This window comes from Haematobia irritans, chromosome 4 (assembly GCF_050003625.1).
Source record: "Haematobia irritans isolate KBUSLIRL chromosome 4, ASM5000362v1, whole genome shotgun sequence".
NCBI classification, from domain to species: domain Eukaryota; kingdom Metazoa; phylum Arthropoda; class Insecta; order Diptera; family Muscidae; genus Haematobia; species Haematobia irritans.
In genome coordinates, this window is record NC_134400.1 from 139248196 (window position 1) to 139269929 (window position 21734).

General features: G+C 31.5%; 2 non-coding genes across 2 annotated transcripts; both read left to right on the forward strand.

The window, feature by feature from the left end:
* Positions 1–16589: 16589 nt before the first annotated feature.
* On the forward strand, positions 16590–16662 carry TRNAV-UAC (transfer RNA valine (anticodon UAC)). Its single transcript has one exon. It is a non-coding gene; the product is annotated as a tRNA-Val (tRNA).
* Positions 16663–20075: 3413 nt separating this feature from the next.
* On the forward strand, positions 20076–20148 carry TRNAV-UAC (transfer RNA valine (anticodon UAC)). Its single transcript has one exon. It is a non-coding gene; the product is annotated as a tRNA-Val (tRNA).
* Positions 20149–21734: the final 1586 nt, after the last annotated feature.

Sequence of the window (21734 nt, forward strand, 5' to 3'; positions counted from 1 at the left end):
CTGAACACCCCTCATTTTGAAGGTGTGTGCGTGTAGAATGTTGCTCCTATTTTGATTATGGAATTCACTCTTCAGTTGTCAAAATGCCGTCCAAGCAAGAAGAGCAGCGTATCAAAATTTTGCTCGCGCATCGCGAAAATCCGAGCTACTCGCACGCAAAGCTGGCAAAATCGCTAAAAGTTGCCAAATCAACCGTAATTAAAGTGTTTGGGGAACGTTTGTCGACAGCCAGGAAGTCTGGATCGGGGGGAAATCGAAAACCGGAAGCCGCTGAGACGACAAAGAGAGTTGCCGGTAGTTTCAAGCGAAACCCTAACCTCTCTCTCCGAGATGCCGCAAATAAGCTGGGTGTATCGTCTACAACCGTGCATCGAGCCAAAAAACGAGCCGAACTATCGTCTTACAAGAAGGTAGTGACTCCAAATCGCGATGATAAACAAAATACGACGGCCAAAGCGCGATCCCGGAGGCTGTACACGACGATGCTGACGAAGTTTGACTGCGTAGTAATGGACGACGAAACCTACGTCAAAGCCGACTACAAGCAGCTTCCGGGACAGGAGTTTTATACGCAAAAGGAAGGGGAAAGGTAGCAGATATTTTCAAGCACATAAAACTGTCAAAGTTCGCAAAGAAATATCTGGTTTGGCAAGCCATCTGTACCTGTGGCTTGAAAAGCAGCACTTTCATAGCTTTCGGGACTGTCAACCAAGAAATTTACGTGAAAGTGTTTGAATAAACGTCTGCTGCCTTTCCTGAAGAAACACGGTTGTTCCGTACTGTTTTGGCCGGATTTGGCATCTTGCCATTACGGTAAAAAGGCCATGGAGTGGTACGCCGCTAACAACGTGCAGGTGGTTCCCAAGGACAAAAACCCTCCCAACACGCCAGAGATCCGCCCAATTGAGAAATACTGGGCTATTGTCAAGCGGAACCTAAAGAAGACCAAAAAACTGCTAAGGACGAGCAGCAGTTCAAGGCAAACTGGCTTTCTGCGGCGAAGAAGGTGGACAAGGTGGCTGTACAAAATCTGATGGCAGGTGTCAAGCGTGAGGCCCGGTAATTCGGATTTGGAAAAGCGAAAGCCTAACTGAATATTTTTCCTGAATTTTATACTAATTGAACTTGAAAAAGAAATTTAGTTTGATTTTTTAAATAAACGATTTCACCGATTTACACGCGTTTTCCCTTGACCAAATTTTGACCGTATCACCCTTTACTTTATGGGGTCTTAGCTTTAGGGTTTATGGCTTATTTGTAGAAAGATATAAGTAAGCCGTTCTTATTTTGAAGTAAAAGATATACCAATAATTTTGTGAGATGTATTCACTTTCTGTAGTACAAAAAAAAACAATAATTCATTTATTTTATGAATAATGTACCAATGATATAGTTCATAAATTGTAGTAATACTTTGTTGTGGTTCTCTCACGCTGAGAGAAAGCCGTTATTTTTGGATACATTATGTAAAGGTTCATGCATTTTATGAAATAGTAATTTAATATAAACGTACATCTGTTTTATGGAAAAGTCCATAAGTACAAAAGTACAAAATTATGTAAAAAAATCATATTTTAATTATTTTTTTTTTATGTATCAATGAATGAATGTAGGAAACTATTAACTAACATGTGGTAAACATTTTTCTAAAAAATAAAATTGTCTTTTGACACTAAACGAAATTCAACTTTCTTCAAAATTAATTCATATTTCTTTAAGGTGAGGTCTTTTTGTTTTGAGTGCATGGGTTTTTCTATGTATATGTTGCAACCATTGAAACTCATTCGAAATTATATTGAATTAAATTAAAATTGTCAATTAAGTATTCTGGAATATTTCCAAAAATTCTTTAAAATGTTCTGCTCTCTAAGTGTCTAAGAGTGTCGGTAAAGATTACTTTATTTTTTGCCTCTGTATTCAACGAAATGCAGCATATTGCAAATTTCGTGTATGAACAATTAAATGGACAATTAAGACGTATCGAGTATTCTCGTAATCTTTTATTGATTTAATTTTTGCAGAATAAAACAATTTAAATGAATATTAAGTAAAATTTAGTGAAGCGGTACTTTTACCATAAAAATTTTTCAGGAAAAATGATTACAAAATAGAATTGTATTTGTATTTTATCTGAATAAATAATAAAATTAGGGAATACCATATGAAAAATTCAGTTTCTATGGGTCCAAGGGATCAAATTGGGAGATCGGTATATATGGAAGTTATATCGACCGATATAAACTAAATTTGGTATAGCTCCTTCTGGAAATAAATTACCTTCAGATTATGAATTTCAGCCAAATTGTGGCTGTTAGGCTCTCCAGATGACAAATAGGGAGATCAATAGCAGTGTTGCCATGTTGTGGGGTTAAAAAAAAACTGCTAAGGACGAGCAGCAGTTCAAGGCAAACTGGCTTTCTGCGAAGAAGGTGGACAAGGTGGCTGATGGCAGGTGTCAAGCGTGAGGCCCGGCAATTCGGATTTGGAAAAGCGAAAGCCTAACTGAATATTTTTCCTGAATTTTATACTAATTGAACTTGAAAAAGAAATTTAATTTGATTTTTTAAATAAACGATTTCACCGATTTACACGCGTTTTCCCTTGACCAAATTTTGACCGTATCACCCTTTAGTTCCTTTTTAGGGGCGGATCTGAAAAGACCGTTCACTTTAGTGAGCCGGGATCGCCCAACTCTACTGACTTCTGCCAATCAATCGACGATTGTGTTTATTTTTCGGTTGATAGTTACTTCGTGTCGCATACGAAGTTACGTCTTTGCTAAAGCAAAGTATTCTATCCAGTGATGCCAACTCCCGAAGGGTAAAAAGCACCAAAAATATATTTTAAATTCTAACATACCTACTCCCTCTACTAACTACTAAAGCCAGCTAAAATTCAATGCACAACTCTTCCAAATATGTTGATTATAAAACTTTTGTTTTGAAGCATGATTTGATTATGAAATTATTAATTTATTTTGATCAGTAATGTCTTTAAAATTTCACACTATTATTTTCAGAGGAGAAAAACTTTTTTTCGACATTAAATTTCGAAATATTAATATTTGGAGGGAGTCTATTTCTAATTTTAGTTATGAGTGCTTTTGTGAATTTAATACAAATGTTTTTAATGGCATCTTTATCAAGTTCAGAAATTCGTCACTCGTCGCTAAGCATTTATAAAGACTACCCCAAATACCAATATTGATTAAAAAAAGAATCAATACCTACCTCCTTCATAACAATCAAATTCTATATTTGGCAATACAGTTGAGTTTCTTAAGTTTTTGAAAGTCTAATCCAAATTTTTGTATAAGAAGATATCGTCAATTTAGTACTGTTACTACTGTTCAAATTGAAAAAAAAAAAAACATAAATGAAAATGCCAGAAAGCACCAAGTTGGTGCTTTTTTGAAAATAACCTAAAAAGGAAATTTGGTGCTTTTTGGAAATCAAAAAGCACTAAATTTAGATTATAAAACTTGGCATCACTGATTCTATCTTCACTAAAAATGTTATCTTTTTCTCGTATCGGGACGATTACAACAGAACCAAAATATTGAAAAAAATGTACAACTTCCTTTTGAATGTGATGTCTCTGCAATGCTTGACCTGTAATCGCTTTATAGTGTTTCTGTTCTATTCATTAATTGAAGTATTATTCGTGGAGTGTATTGCCTTCACTAGAACATCGATTACTTCGAATTAGACGTGTACACGTGAGTAATATTTTACTTACAAACTCACAACGGAGAAATCTTATTCACGCACACTAACGCACGATATTTTTTGGCAGGACTCACGCTCACGAAAAGAAAAGAAAATTTGTATTCACGCACACTCACGCACAAAAATCGCGAAAAACCTCGTGACTCACGAATAATTATATGAGTTATTTACCTACAGAACCTGACTGAAAACATGAGTATGATTAAAATAGAGAGCGTTATAAAACTCTTAACACATAGAATATCACAAAAATTATAAATGAATTCAACTCCTAAGCATTTTATGTTCTTAAGCGGGATTATTTTCGTGAGCGTATTTTTCCGAAATTCGTTACTCACGCACGCTCTCTATGATATTATTTTCGTGAATCACGCTCACGCACGACATTTGGTTGGTTAATCACGCACACTCACGCCTTTGCCCTCAGCGTGAATCACGCGTGAGTCACGAAAATTTCGTGTCACGTGCACACCTCTACTTCGAATAGGCTTGTGCAGGCCTTTGGTCCATACGTGGTATATATTAGACAAAACAGGTATACAGTGAGCAAAAAAGTTCTACACCAATATGAAATAAATTGTGAAACAATATGGAAAATATGGAAATATATGGACTTTTGCGCGGTAATTAGAGAGCCAGAATTGAAATATGGGGATAAAGCCCCCTTATAAAGCTATAAGGGGGCTTTATACAATTATGAACCGATATGGACCAATTTTTGTATGATTGTGGATCGGTTTATCTGAGGGCTATATATAACTATAGACCAATATGGACCTAGTTTGGCATGGTTGTTAGCGGCCATATACTAGCACAATGCAATAAATTTCAACTGAATCGAGCGAAATTTGCTCCTCCAAGAGGCTCCAAAACCATATCTTGGTACTATATCGGTTTATATGGGAGCTATGGACCAATTTTGGCATGGTTCTTAAAGACCATATACTACACCACGTACCAAATTTCAATCGGATCGGATGAATTTTGCTTCTCCAAAAGGCTCCGGAGGTCAAATCTTGGAACCGGCTTATATGGGAGCTATATATAATTATGGACCGATATTTTGCATGGTTATTAGAGACCATATACTAATACCACGTACTAAATTTCAACCAGATCGGATGAAATTTGCTTCTCTAAGAGGTTTAGAATGGGGGCTATACGTAAAAGTGGTCCATAACAACTACTTATGCCAAGTTTCAAGTCGATATCTTGTTTCGTTCGGACACACAAAGAAAATTTCATTACAAGCCAACGAAAAATTTTCATTGATATAACGAAACATTTTCATTAATACAATGAAAATATTCGTTAATAGTACGAAACGTATCGTTGATTGACAGAAAATTCGTTATAATAACGAAAAATTTCGTTGTATTACCGAATTTGTTTCATTGGCTGACTTTTAACGACACATTTCGTTAATATAACGAAACTTTTTCTTTTAGTGGAAGGTAGCGTGATTTCAACAGACGGACGGACAGGCTTAGATCGACTCAGAATTTCACCACGACCCAGAATATAACAGGTTGGCTGATAAGTCCTCGGTCTGACACATAGATGGCGTCGCTAGTATTAAATGCATATTATTTTTATATAGTACCAACCTTCTAATGATTCATGTCATGTTGACGTCTGTAAGTCAATTAGTTTGTGAGATAGAACGTCTTTTGTGAAGCAACTTTTGTTATTGTGAAAAAAATGGAAAAAAGAAATTTTGTGTTTTGATAAAATACTGTTTTCTGAAGGGAAAAAATGCGGTGGAAGCAAAAACTTGGCTTGATAATGAGTTTCCGGACCCTGCCCCAGGGAAATCAACAATAAATGATTGGTATGCAAAATTCAAACGTAGTGAAATGAGCACGGAGGACCGTGAACGCAGTGGACGCCCGAAAGAAGTGGTTACCGACGAAAACATCAAAAAAATCCACAAAATGATTTTGAATGACCGTAAAATGAAGTTGATCGAGATAGCAGAGGCCTTAAAGATATCAAAGGAACGTGTTGGTCATATCATTCATCAATATTTAGATATGCGGAAACTCTGTGCAAAATGGGTGCCGCGCGAGCTCACATTTGACCAAAATCAACAACGTTTTGATGATTCTGATCGGTGTTTGCAGCTGTTAACTCGTAATACACCCGAGTTTTTCCGTCGATATGTGACAATGGATGAAACATGGCTCCATCACTACACTCCTGAGTCCAATCGACAGTCGGCTGAGTGGACAGCGACCGGTGAACCGTCTCCGAAGCGTGGAAAGACTAAAAAGTACGCTGGCAATGTAATGGCCTCTGTTTTTTGGGATGTGCATGGAATAATTTTTATCGATTGTTTTGAGAAGGGAAAAACCATCAACAGTGACTATTATATGGCGTTATTGGAGCGTTTGAAGGTCGAAATCGCGGCAAAACGGCCCCATATGAAGAAGTAAAAAGCGTTGGTCCACCAAGACAACGCACCGTGTCACAAGTCATTGAGAACGATGGCAAAAATTCATGAATTGGGCTTCGAATTGCTTCCCCACCCACCAGATCTGGCCCCCAGTGACTGTTTCTTGTTCTCAGACCTCAAAAGGATGCTCGCAGGGAAATAATTTGGCTGCAATGAAGAGGTGATCACCGAAACTGAGGCCTATTTTGAGGCAAAACCGAAGGAGTACTACCAAAATGATATCAAACCAGTGAATAAAGTAGAAAGTCGGACGGGGCCGACTATATCATACCCTAAACCACACCTACTGAATTAGTAAACATAAGCATTTGTGGGGTATCATTGGTATAGGTTTTGGAGAACATAAAGGAGGGTACATGTTTATGGGTGTCTTGTCACAATCTGAACAGAAATGTCTAATATTAGGAGCTATAGTTTATTTTGCTCCAAAACATTTAGTATGCCACTAATATTGAGTCCATTATTAAAAAAGAGGAAATCGGTCAATTAGTTGTGGGGTAATAAATCCAAATGTCTGCAAATAGGGCAATAGGTTTATGTAAGAGCTACATGTAAGTCTAAATAGGATCGGCTAGTACATCACAATTTGAAATTTGAGTAACATTGGTTAATAAATAAAAGTATTATGGTCAAATCGAGCGATGCATATATATGGGACCTATATCTAAATCTGAACCAATTTGTATAATATTTTGCAGGTATGATTGATACCACAGAAGGTCACTTTGTGTAAAATTTGAGTACGATCAGTTAATAAATGAGGCCCCTATGGTAAAAAATAAGGTTATTAGGGGCAAATTTTTCAAAATCGGGCGATACATATATATGGGAGCTATATCTAAATTTGAACCGATTTCGATGAAATTTTGCACATACAGGTAGTGCTATAGAAGATTACATTTAGCCAACTTTGGGTACGATCGGTTGATAAATAAGTGTTTTACGGCCAAATTTGGGAAAATCGGTCGATACATATATATGGGAGCTATATCTAAATCTGAACCGATTTCGATGAAATTTTGCAGACTTAAAGGGTGATGAAAAAGTTTACTATGTGCAAAATTTGATGACGATCGGTTTGTAAAAAAGCGCAACGTGACTCCATTTGTCGAAATCGGGCGATACATATATATGGGAGCTATATCTAAATTTGATCCGATTTCTTCCAAATTCAATAGCGTTCGTCCTTGTGCCCAAAAAACACCCTGTACTAAATTTCATCCAAATCGGTTAATAATTGCGACCGGAATCCTGTGAACAACAAATACATGGACAGACGGACGGACGGACGGACGGACGGACACCAAGCGCTAGATCGACTCAGGAGGTGATTCTGAGTCGATCGGTATATATTTTAAGGGGTCTAAAATCAATATTTCTGGTAGGCACATTTTTTGGCCGATCAAACTTATTATACCCTAACCACTATGTGGATTAGGGTATAAAAAATTGGAAGGTCGTTACAATCGTTGTATCGGTCTTGAAGGGAACTATGTTGAATATTAAAAGCTAATTTTGACAAAAAAAATGTGTTTTTCTTTGTTAGACCGGGGACTTATCAGCCAACCTGTTATATATTCTTTTCTTTTTATGGGGTTTAAAAGCAATATATCGATGTGTTACAAACGGAATGACAAAGTTAATATACCCCCATCCTATGATGGAGGGTATAAAAACTAATGCATATTTTTATTTTTAATTAACAAAGAGTCTTACTCGAATTCGATCGATAAAATGCTATCTTTCATTGAACACACTAGATCTATGGATACATTTCTTGGTTTCGTTTGTTTTTACTTTTTAGTTAGCCTTCCATTAAATCGATGCGTTCCAATTTAAGTTGAATGTCCGTGGAGATGTACCATAGTTTGTACATCTATTCCTAAAGCGGACAGCCATAGACATGAAGGACAAAAACTTTAAGGACGTTAACCCCACAATGTATATGTTGATCGTGTGTGTTTAAAGACACGTACACACATCTATAAGAAGACAGCCGACTAAGGATCAACCTCTATTTTTTGTTTGCTGTAGATCTTAAGGTATACAAGAAATCTTTGAAAAGGTCATTGCTCACGAAAGGAATAGCGCAATCTGAGGCAATACACCGAAAGAATTCTCTTCGTTAATTTTACGAAGAATTCTTCATTAACTATTATTTGTGAATTTTTCATTAAAACAACGAAATTTTCATTCATTTTCGTAAATTTTACGAAGAACATTTTACGAATATACGAAACGTTTACGAAATATTCTACATTAACTTTTCATCGTAAAAGGTTCATACTTTTAACTAAACTTTCTTCAAATTTCATGACTTTTGTGAAGAAGTTTTTACGAATTTACGAATATTTTACGAAACATTCTGCATTAAAATTTATTTATAAAAAGTACGAAAGATTTTCTTTGGAATAACGAAGAAGTTTCATTGAAGTTGAAAAATTTCCGTTCGCGACATAAAATTGACTTTGATAATGTGATTGTGTGTATTCCTTTATTTATTATTTGTTAATGCATGTCTATGCTACTTCTCATTTGTGTGATAGCATGCTATAAATAAATGTGAAGCAACCAAACTAAATGTTATTCAAAAACTTACTATGTAAAGTAGTGATGACACTTCTAAAACTTGTTACAACTAAATGCAATTTTTTTTTCTAAAAGTTCGAAAAACTTTCTCAAAATGTACGAAAGTTGTTTCATTAAAAGTAAGTAACAATTTCATAAAAAGCATGAAAATTTTTCGTAAAAAGTACGAAAACTTCATAAAAACAACGAAAAAAGTATGAAACTTTTTCATAGAAAATACGAAGTTGTTTCGTACAAACTACGAAAATTTGTAAGAACTTTTCTTCGCAAAAAAAACGAAATATTTCGTACTTTTAATGAAAAGTTTCTTTGGTTGTAAAACAATGATAAATTTCGCACTTTTAACGAAATGTTTCGTTCTTTTTACGAAGAAAATTCTTTCGGTGTATAACCCAACCCATAACAAGGTCAGTTATTGATTGCCAATATGCATTATGTTGTCTTACCTCACTTTTTTTTTGAGAATTTTAATGAATCTTTTTGTATTGGTTGACGAAGCTATCCCGATTTCGCCATAGTTACTGAGTGAACCGATTTCCGCTTTGCGAAGTCTTAAGGAAACATCCGATTTCTAGCGGTTACTCCAGATGAGTGTTGATGCAATCCAAATGGCACAAATATTTTTCACTTCTTTTCTATTTACAGAGCTCATTCTTATCGCGATACAAAAAGTGATAAAACCATAGAGTTCTGTTGTATCACTTCAAACCAAAACGACGTCAAACTCAACTCAGCAAGCATACGTCAACGCAATGAAGCTATATAAATTTTATGATGAATATTTTTAGTAAAAAAGACGTAAAACTTTTTTATTTAACATTAAAACAAATATAAAATATCCCACACAATGGATAATCAAAACCAAGACGATAAGAAACTCTTGCGAAAATGCCAAGGGAAGATAGAACTTAATGTGAATGAGATGAATTTCAAGATCAGTGTGACGGATTTGCAAAAGGTTGATGATTGTATATAGCAAACATATTCCTTCACTTTTACTAAAATGTCATCAACCTGACGTGCGTTGGTCTTATCTTTTTTGTATGTGTCAACCTAAAGAAATGTTCACTTTGGTTCATGGTTGCGGTAGAATTATGATTCCTTTTTGATCTTTTCTATAAATTCCCCTACGTACAAAAGCCGATGTTATAATTGAAATAATAAAGTCTAGGACTATTTTTTAACTTTGCTGTCAACATATGTATCTTGAATTTGACGGCACTTTTTAGATACCTGATATCTTTGGTGATTTCGTTTGGGAAAAATGGTACAACATTTTATGGTGTTACCACAATGTTGCCGAAAAGCCCTGCAAAGACAACACTTTTTCCATTTGAAAAGGAACAAATATTTGTTCAAAATTTTATTTCTATAGAAAATTTTGTCAAAATTTTATTTTTATAGAAATTTTTGTCAAAATGTTATCTTGATAGAAAATTTTGTCAAAATTTTATTTTTATTTGTCAAAATTTTATCTTATAGAAAATTTTGTCAAAACAATAAAAACAATAAAATTTTGTCAAAACTTTCATTTTATAGAAAATTTTGTCAAAATTTTATTTTTATGGCAAAATTTATTTTTCAAAATTTTCTTTTAGTAGAAAATGTTGTCAAAACTTTATTTTTATAATAAATTTTGTCAAAATTGTATTTTTATAGAAAATTTTGTTAAAATTGTATTATTATAGAAAATTTTGTCAAAATTTTATTTCTATAGAAAATTTTGTCAAAATTTTATTTCTATAGAAATTTTTGTCAAAATTTTATTTCTATAGAAAATTTTGTCAAAATTTTATTTCTATAGAAAATTTTTTCAAAATTTTATTTCTATAGAAAATTTTGTCAAAGAGGAATATTTTGCAAAATTTACCAAACCATGAAGAATTCTACCAAATGTGGCAACCGAGAAGCCCATACGAATATCCCAATAAAATGTTTAGTTTATTTTCACTATATGTACTTACCGCCAATTGAAATTCCTCGTGATAAGATCTCACATATCTAAAGATTCTTTAACTAGAGTTGATGAAAGCATAGAAACCGTTGTACCAAAAGATCATAAATTGAAAACTGCAAAGACAACACCGTTTGCATTTGAAAAGGAACAAAAATTTTTTCAAAATTTTATTTCTATAGAAAATTTTGTCAAAATTTTATTTCTATAGAAAATTTTGTCAAAATTTTATTTTTATAGAAATTTTTGTCAAAATTTTATCTTGATAGAAAATGTTGTCAAAATTTTATTTTTATTTGTCAAAATTTTATCTTATAGAAAATTTTGTCAAAACAATAAAAACAATAAAATTTTGTCAAAACTTTCTTTTTATAGAAAATTTTGTCAAAATTTTATTTCTATAGAAAATTTTGTCAAAATTTTATTTTTATGGAAAAATTTATTTTTCAAAATTTTCTTTTTATAGAAAATGTCAAAACTTTATTTTTATAATAAATTTTGTCAAAATTGTATTTTTATAGAAAATTTTGTTAAAATTGTATTATTATAGAAAATTTTTTCAAAATTGTATTTTTATAGAAAATTTTGTCAAAATTTTATTTTTATAGAAAATTTTGTCAAAATTTTATTTTTATAGAAAACTTTGTCAAAATTTTATTTTTATGTGTCAAAATTTTATCTTAAAGAAAATTTTGTCAAATTTGATGTTTATAGAAAATTTTGTCAACATTTTATATCTATAGAAAATTTTGTCAAAATTTTATTTTTATAGAACATTTTCTATAACAATAAAATTTTGTCAAAACTTTCTTTTTATAGAAAATTTTGTCAAAATTTTATTTCTATAGAAAATTCAAAAACCTTAAGATTGTTATCAAACGCACCTTGGTTTGTAAATAATAACTGTATACATAAAGATCTCAATACACCAAAAATAAAGGATGCAATTGTAAAGATTAGTACATACAATATCTCAATAGATTAAGTCCCACTCTAACGTACTGGTCATTACTCTTTTAGACGATACCAATGAAGTTAAGAGATTAAAACGAAAGTATATTTTAGACCTTCCCTACTTAAGATAAAATAATCACATAGTCACATGAATAAATAAGCCCAAAATGAAATTTATTCACTTTGTTAAGTTCGCGGAATCTTAACTTCTCTGTTAACTTTTTTTTTTTAAGATACTCATTATTTATTACATTTGCTAATTATTTCTGTATGTAAATAGATTGCAAATAAAGTTAATATAGAAAAAAAAATATTTCCATAGAAAAGTTTGTCAAAATTTTATTTCTATAGAAAATTTTGTCAAAATTTTATTTCTATAGAAAATTTTGTCAAAATTTTATTTCTATAGAAAATTTTGTCAAAATTTTATTTCTATAGAAAATTTTGTCAAAACTTTATTTATAGAGAAAATGTTGTCAAAGAGGAATATTTTGCAAAATTTACCAAACCATGAAGAATTCTACCAAATGTGGCAACCGAGAAGCCCATACGAATATCCCAATAAAATGTTTAGTTTATTTTCACTATGTGTACTTACCGCCAATTGAAATTCCTCGTGATAAGATCTCACATATCTAAAGATTCTTTAACTAGAGTTGATGAAAGCATAGAAACCAACAGATGATAAATTGAAAACTGCAACAAAATGTACAAACTCAACACGAATATTATTGGAACACAAAGAATAACCACCACACATTCGTGTTAATTCAAACTCTCAAACAGTGTTGCCAACTCCCCAAGGCCAAAAAGCACCAAAAATATTTTATAAATTCTAACATACCACCTTCCACCACAAAATCGAAAATTAAATGCTCTACTAAAAAAAAAAAAAAAAAAAAAAGTTCCGAAGATGAATTATGAATTGAATTTTAAGAAGTTAAGGTGGGTATTAAGATCGAGTTTAGCTGCTAAAATAGTCATTTTTCAACAATTACTTTTCTTTAATAATTCATTTTAAGGAATACAAACTTTGTTGCTATTCCCCATTATAATAAAATTTGCAGCAAATATGCATAATTTTATACCGTTTTTACTGATATAGTTTTCACTTTAGCGGCAAAACTCGAACTTAGTACTCACCATTATGAACCGCTATTCATTTTGATCAGTCATGTTTTTCAACTTTCAAAATATTAATATATGGAAGAAGTCTATTGCTTATTCCAATTCTGCGTGCTTTTGTGAATTTAATACAACGTTTTTAATGACATCTTTACCAAATTAAAAAATTCGGCACTCATCGTTCGACTTTCCTACAGAATACCCTAAATAACAATATTAATTAAAAAATAATCAATACCAACTTCATAACAATCAAATTCTATATTTGGCAATAAATTTGAGTTTCTTCGGCTCTTGAAAGTCTAATCAAAATTTTTGTATCAATTAAACTTAATACTGTTCAAAATAAAAAAGCACCAAAAGCACTAAATGAAAATGCCAGAAAGCACCAAGTTGGTGCTTTTTTTGAAAAGGCACCAAAAAGGCAATTTGGTGCTTTTTAGAAATCAAAAAGCACTAAATTTGGTGCTAAAAGCACCAAATTGGCAACACTGCTCTCAAAGGGATGAAATATAGATAGTATTTTCAAACTCTCACTTTGTAATGAATCGATAAATAAAACAAACATCTCAGAGGGACAACAAACGACTCGAAAAACATTGGCACCAAGTTCCTTTTCTATCACAAGATGGGTTAGTGAAAGTAGTAAATTGACGGGGTAGTCAATAGGAATACATTCAATTGTTTACAGACTTGACATAGAAGTAGTTGGAATATTGTTTAAGGCGTTGTTGCCATACAGAATTTCATTATTATTTTTTTAGATTTATTAAATTCTATTTTATTTTCGATGGTTATTTTTTAACTAATCAGATTTTTTTCTATCACTGTTTTTTTATTCGATTAACATAACTTCACTAGAACAGAGTTAAAACAAATACCGACAAAACAAAAAAGTTTGCGTAGAAATAAATAAACGAAATAAATGTACAACTATGAATTATACGGACGCTAACCATCACCACTTACTACAGACGTTGACAAGAGTCTTACTGTTTTCTTTTGTTTTGCTTCGCTCATTTCTTGTCCAACTGATCGGCACAATTTAAAAGAGATCGGTGATGTCAACACTTTAAATTAAATAAATACATACTAAACAGGCCAGTACTTCCACACCAGGGCTGCCAATTTCGCCGATTTATCGGCATTTTGACAATTTTTTACTCACAAAATGAACAATTTCGATTTTTCCGATTTTAGCGATATTAATTCCGTTCTTTAGACACATCCCAATAAACACAAACGTTTGAAATATACTAAAATTCAATAATTTTTCAAACATTTTTTCAAAGAATTAGGATAATATTCAAGTTGAGAAATTGTTGAGAAAATCGCGTTCTCAACAAAAACAGACATTACCCTCAACAGCAAAATTCAACACAATGGCTATAATTTCTCAATTGTTATCCTCAAATTTAAATGCATCGCTACTCAATAATTTCTCAAACAGTTTTCAATGTGAGACAAATTAAAAATTAACATTGTTTCGAATATTTTCTAAACACAATTTGTATGAAAGTCAATCCCAGTTCTAACTGAAAGTCAACACTAAATTTCTAGGGATTTTGTATTATTAACTGCGTTAACGATATTAATTGCGTTCTTTAGACAGTTTAGCTCCCCAAACTATGTGTATAAAGAACGGAGTTAAAGTTTTTATATTTTTAAGAAAGATTTGAAAATATTAAAATAAATTTGAAAATTTTTGGAAAAAAATCGTAAACAAAACGTGGAGTACTTTCGAATTTTGTCAAAACTCGTACAAATAATCATGATTCTTCCATTTTAAGCATAATACAAAAATTAGATGAAAGCTGGAGAATAATTCATTGGAAGGAATATTCTGTTCAAAAATAACTTAATTAACTCAAGTTGTTTTAATACCACAATTGATAATGATTTACTCAGAATGTGCAATAGAAATTTTACTAATTATGATAAAATTCTAGTACAGTAAAAGTAACCGCATATAGACATATCTATCGGAAACACCATAAAAAAAATTACCTGTTTTTAAAAACACGGAACTTTTTCTTGAGTTTCAAATATTTCTGTTTACAGGCTGGTATGCACCTCTAGCGAAATTTTCGGTAGCAAAAATTTATTTAAGTCTACAACAAAAAAACAGGCCTGTGCACACAAATTTTAAACCAGCTAATCGCTTTTAAAAATTGTTAATATATGTTCCAAATATTCCTCAAATAAATTGTTTATTATTTACAGACTTTTTAAAACTTTTACGCACACAATGATTGTAATAAATTAAATGTTTGCTGCCAAAATATGCTTTTGACAACCCTGTTATTTTCATTAGAGGTGCGTACCAGCTTACGAAATTGAACGCTACCGAAAATTTCGTTAGCATAAATAGCAATGCATTTCTTATGGGAATGAAATTTTTCGCTAGAGGTGCATACCGGCCTTACCCAGAAAATGATTTTTATGCTATTGTTTTTGTATACAAAACTGATTTCTTTACATTTTTTATTCAAATGCACAGTAATGTACATTAATTTTCTGTTTTTGTATATGAAATAAATACTTCTGTTTTGTGTTTACCCAACAAAAATATTATTTATATTGCCGATTTTTTTGACAATTTTTAAAATGCAAGTGCCGATTATGACGATTTTTATCGAAAAATGTGACGATTTTTCTTGTTGTTTTATTGACAGCCCTGTTCCTCACGTGATACACCAAGTATTTTTTTTTATATGTAGCAAATAAAGCAAAAACTTAGTATAAACTATCTGATAATTTATGCTTATTTATTTTTTAAGCAACACAGATATTCTGAATCATTCCAAAAAACACAACTGTGGGAGAAATGCCGCACACTTTCAAGCATATTTTTTTTTAAGAAATAACTTAGAATTCAATACGAGTATGAGAAATTGTTGAGAAAATCGTGTTCTCAACAAAGAAACAGGCTATACGTTCAAAATTTAATTCAACATCAAACATTTCTCATGTCAATTATTAAACACAATATCCCAAATTTAAATTAATTTCTATGTTTGAAACAATCTAGAGAATGTGTTGAAGGCAGTTGAATATATGTAGAGTATAACTTTCACCCAGAGACAATACACGTGGCTACTGAGCACATCAAACCATTTACGGTGTTAGGTCCATACTTTTCGTTTATCGAACCAAACGCGTTACGACAAGTATTGAAATTGCATTAAAATGCAAATAAAAAGAAATTAAGTGTAGGAAATAAATTTCCATAAAGGGGAAAATGTATTTTTTTTGTTTTGCCTAAAATTTAACATTGTTTCATTAAGAAAATTAAGTTGTTCATTTAAAAAAACATGTATGGAACTAACACCGTCAATGCAACATTCGGTTGACGCATGCCAATCTTCCTAAGTTATTGTCTTTGCTTTCACCCTAAAAATTGATACGCATATAAAAAAACGCTTATCATTGTGTTCATTGGGATAGCACAGACTACAATTATACATATATAAGTGAACACTGGGATACCAAGAAATTACAAACACTATATTGACACCACTGTTGAAATGAGAACAATTTTTCAACCTCTCTCATTTTCTTTTCCAATCAGAAGGCTGCTACCAATAAAACAGAAGTTTAAAAATCTTTTATTGTACGTTAACCCCTCATTTATTTCATTATGGAACAATAAACGCAGAAAGGCATTTTGTTCAAAATGTTAAATTAATATTAACCGTTGTTGAATTGTACTCAAGGCGTCGAACTTTGGCATAAATTATTTGAGACACCAACAAAGCTGAACTTAGTTGGCAATTACTCAAGTGGTTCCATAGTGTAGCGGTTATCACGTCTGCTTTACACGCAGAAGGTCTCCAGTTCGATCCTGGATGGAACCAAGTTGGATTTTTTTCATCTTTTTTTATTATTATGCTTTTATTTTTATCTATTCGAAAAATTTACTACATATACACCCAGAAAAAAGAGGCTCTAATGCTAACTGAACTTTATTTTAGTTCATGAAGATTAGTTGATTTTAGTTAAATTTTGCACAATATGAGTAAATGTTCCTTATTCGAATAATTTTTTGCTAACTTTAATGACGTGAACTAAAAATAAGAAAAAAAGTTGTATACAAATATAGCGCACAATTTTACTACAAAATAAAATAGTTCATATTTTTCTAAAATGGCAGAAGTTTACTTAAATTGAGTTCATACGTCTCTCAAATGAGTAAATTTTACTAAAATTGTACCTGTCTGTGTACTGCCTGTGTACTTCGTACAGCGCTAAAGAGATTTTAACAATTTTTAAATCCAATTTTTTCTTTCAACATATGAAATTTTCTTAAACAGAAAAAAAATTAATTATTTTTAAAAAAAATTCTTCAGTTTGACAAAAAGTATTAACTTATTTATAACATGTTGCAATTAGAAAACTATTTTAGTTAACATTTTCTAAAATAAACCTACATTTTCTTCCACGGTGGGTTCACTTTTTTTAGGTGTAGTATTAATCCTGGAAAGTTATCATTATTTTTTGTACACTAAAGACACCCCATCGTCATTTTGATTATGGTCGATCTCACGTCGCAATGAATTTCATCGTTAGCAAAAATAAAAACCGAAATTTAGTCTATTTTTTATTCATTTTTAATTAATTGTATATAAAAATTCATAAAATGGTTGAATTAGTATAACTTTAATTTATCATTTCTCAATGGACAAAACTATTTCATATCGAAAATAAAAAGTCGTCATTTTTTACGAAGGATGGCTGTCCATTGGTACTGAAGACCTCTTCGAAACCGAAACGAAACCTTTTCTAGAATTGGTAAATATTTGACGTAAATCGAGGTGAGTATAATTTCACTAGCCCAGGGCATAGATATTATTATATAGGGCCTGTTCGAAACCGAAAATTTTTACTATGGTGAGATATCAATTCACTATGGTGAAAAACAATTGCTAATTTTGTGTACTCATTTCTTCAATAAATAAAACTACATTTTGTTCATTTTGGCAAAGCATGCCAAGCCTAGTGATGTCGTAAATGTCAAGAATTTTCAACAAATGTCAAATTTCTTACTAGCCCCCTGGGCTAGTTAAATTATACTCACCTCGATTTACGTCAAATTTTTACCAATGCTAGTAAAAAGTTTCGGTTTCGAACAGGCCTATAGATGAGCCATGGATGTCAAACTATGTTTGACAGTTCCGAAGATTAAGAATAAACGAGAAAATTACGACCACGTTCATAGACATTATAAGTTTCGGTTTCAAACAGGATCTAAGTTAGTTTAGTAAAAGATCATCATTTATAACCGGGAATAAGGTCCCAAATACAGGGTTGTTAGAGAAAGTTTCCTTGGCTTAAAAAGCCAACACTTGTAAATTTTATCAAATGTCTGATTAACTTTCTTGAATATGTCTAAAAATATTTACTTATTGTTGTGAAAAAAAAACAATTTTCTTCAATAAAGGGTGAACGGTCAAAATTTGGTCAAGGGAAAACGCATGTAAATCCGTGAAATCGTTCATTTAAAAAAATCAAATTAAATTTCTTTTCAAGTTCAATTAGTATAAAATTCAGGAAAAATATTCAGTTAGGCTTTCGCTTTTCCAAATCCGAATTGCCGGGCCTCACGCTTGACACCTGCCATCAGATTTTGTACAGCCACCTTGTCCACCTTCTTCGCTGCAGAAAGCCAGTTTGCCTTGAACTGCTGCTCGTCCTTAGCAGTTTTTTGGTCTTCTTTAGGTTCCGCTTGACAATAGCCCAGTATTTCTCAATTGGGCGGAGCTCTGGCGTGTTGGTAGGGTTCTTGTCCTTGGGAACCACCTGCACGTTGTTGGCGGCGAACCACTCCATGGCCTTTTCACCGTAATGGCAAGATGCCAAATACGGCCAAAACAGTACGGAACAACCGTGTTTCTTCAGGAAAGGCAGCAGACGTTTATTCAAACACTCTTTCACGTAAATTTCTTGGTTGACAGTCCCGGAAGCTATGAAAATGCTGCTTTTCAAGCCACAGGTACAGATGGCTTGCCAAACCAGATATTTCTTTGGGAACTTTGAAACTCCTGTCCCGGAAGCTGCTTGTCGGCTTTGACGTAGGTTTCGTCGTCCATTACCACGCAGTCAAACTTCGTCAGCATCGTCGTGTACAGCCTCCGGGATCGCGCTTTGGCCGTCGTATTTTGTTTATCATCGCGATTTGGAGTCACTACCTTCTTGTAAGTCGATAGTCCGGCTCGTTTATTGGCTCGATGCACGGTTGTAGACGATACACCCAGCTTATTTGCGGCATCTCGGAGAGAGAGGTTAGGGTTTCGCTTGAAACTACCGTCAACTCTCTTTATCGTCTCAGCGGCTTCCGGTTTTCGATTTCCCCCCGATCCAGACTTCCTGGCTGTCGACAAACGTTCCCCAAACACTTTAATTACATTTGTAACGGTTGATTTGGCAACTTTTAGCTTTGCGTGCGGATTTTCGCGATGCGCGAGCAAAATTTTGATACGCTGCTCTTCTTGCTTGGACGGCATTTTGACAACTGAAGAGTGAATTCCAAAATCAAAATAGGAGCAACATTCTACAAACACACCTTCAAAATGAGGGGTGTTCAGGTTTTTTAAATGCAAAATTGAAAGAAATACGTCAAGTTTATATTGACCAAATTTTGACCGTATCACCCTTTAATAGAACAAATTTTATTTTTGTATCTTTTTTTTTTTAATTTAACAAAACAAATATTAACTTATTTGCGACATTTTAAAATTAGTAAAATGTTTTTGTTAAAATTTTCTAAAATAAACTTATATTTTGTTCATGTTGGATTCACATTTTTGTGGCTGTAAGACCATTTTTATATTCTCTATCGCAGGTGAATGCCAAATATTTTCACAATTAATTTTATGTTGCTTTAAATGAAACAAAAACTTGTTAAATTGATGCTTCCATTTTAAATTTTGATTTTTTTACCAAAACACCCCATGCATCAATCGAGAAAAATGTTATCAAAGTAACCGAGAAAATTTCATTGTGAAACAAATAAAATATTCATTTAAAAGAGTATCCGCGAAATTAAACCTACCAAAATTATTTATAGTGTCCATTTTTATTAAGAAAAAACCTGTATAAAGTCACCACCAATACTCAAATGCTAACTCTCCCATCGTACTGGCAACGCTGTTTCTCTCTTTAATTTGTCGCACTGTATGTATGTGTGAACGTTACACATGGGTTTATACATACATTTTGTTCGAGGTTCTATTTTTGTGTATATGCTCAATTAGACATAGAAACGCCAAGTGGTTCCATAGTGTAGCGGTTATCACGTCTGCTTTACACGCAGAAGGTCTCCAGTTCGATCCTGGATGGAACCAGGTACTCGTTTTTTTTTGTTTTTAATTTTTATTATTTTAAATTAATTTAGAATTATTGATATCAAACTTTTTCCAGTAACCAATTAGTATTGAAGCAATTTTTTTTAATCTGTAAGGGAAAATAATTAAGGTCTAAGAACTTTTATTTTTTTCTAAATGTTTGTATTATCACCAGGGATGGAAAATACAATTTTTAAGAAAGTACAAAAAGGTATTTTTTGAAGCGAAAAAGTATTCTTTACTACAAGACTATTGTCAAGAACTCCTTTAGACTGAATTTTAAAGAAAATAAAATTTTGTTTGTCAACTCCTTAATTTCAATATTGTTTTGTTTTTAGTTTTATATCCGCTTACAAAGCGGATTTCCACAGTTGGTAGAATTCATGGTACTTATACATTTTCTGCAGATAAATATAAATAAATTTTTGACATTTTCTTTAGAAATTTTAACAAAATTTTCTTTAGAAATAAAATTTTAACAAAATTTTCTATAAAAACAAAATTTTGATAGAAAATTTTCTATGAAAATAAAATTTTGACAAAAATTTTCTATAGAAATAAAATTTGACACAATTTTCTGTAATAATAAAATTTTAACAAAATTTTCTATAGAAATAAAATTTTAACAAAATATTCTATAGAAATAAAATTTTAACAAAATTTTCTATAGAAACAAAATGTTGACAAAATTTTCTATAGAAATAAAATGTTGACAAAATGTTCTATAGAAATAAAATTTTAACAAAATTATCTATAGAAATAAAGTTTTGTCAAAATTTTCTTTAGATAAATATTAAAATTTTGACAAAAATGTTCTATGGAAATAAAATTTTGAAAAAAATTTTCTATAGAAATAAAATTTGTTTCTATAATAATAAAATTTTAACAAAATTTTCTATAGAAATAAAATTTTGAGATTTTCTATAGATAAAAAAAAATGTTGACAAAATGTTCTATAGATAAAAAAAATTGACAAAATTTTCGATAGTTACAAAATTTGACAAAATTTTCTATAAATGAAAAAAATTTTACAAAATTTTCTGTAGAAATAAAATTTTGGCAAAAAATTTCTATAGAAGTAAAAATTTGACAAAATGTTCTATAGAAATAAAATATTGACAAAATTTGCTATATTTGACAAAATGTTCTATAGAAATAAAATATTGACAAGATTTTCCATCGATAAAAAATTTTCTGTAGAAATAGAAGTAAAATTTTGATAAATTTTTTAACAGAAATAAAAATTTGGCAAAATATGCTATAGAAATAAAATGTTGACAAAATTTGTTAAAGAAGCAAAATTTTCTATAGAAATAAAAGTTGACAAAAAATAAAATAAAATTTTGATAAAAGTTCCCAAAGGAAAAAAATTTTGTGCAGAAATAAAATTTTTACAAAACTTTCTGAAGAAATACATTTTTCGAAATAATACTTTTTTGGTAGTTTTTGTCTCAAATGTCGACCGTGACTGTAATGGTTCGCATTATTCTATAACTTCTTATTTAGAAAATTTCGTGCGGAAGCGTAATATATAATCACATGATTTTTCAACTCAAACATTCTTGAAATTCAATAAAATCGTGTTT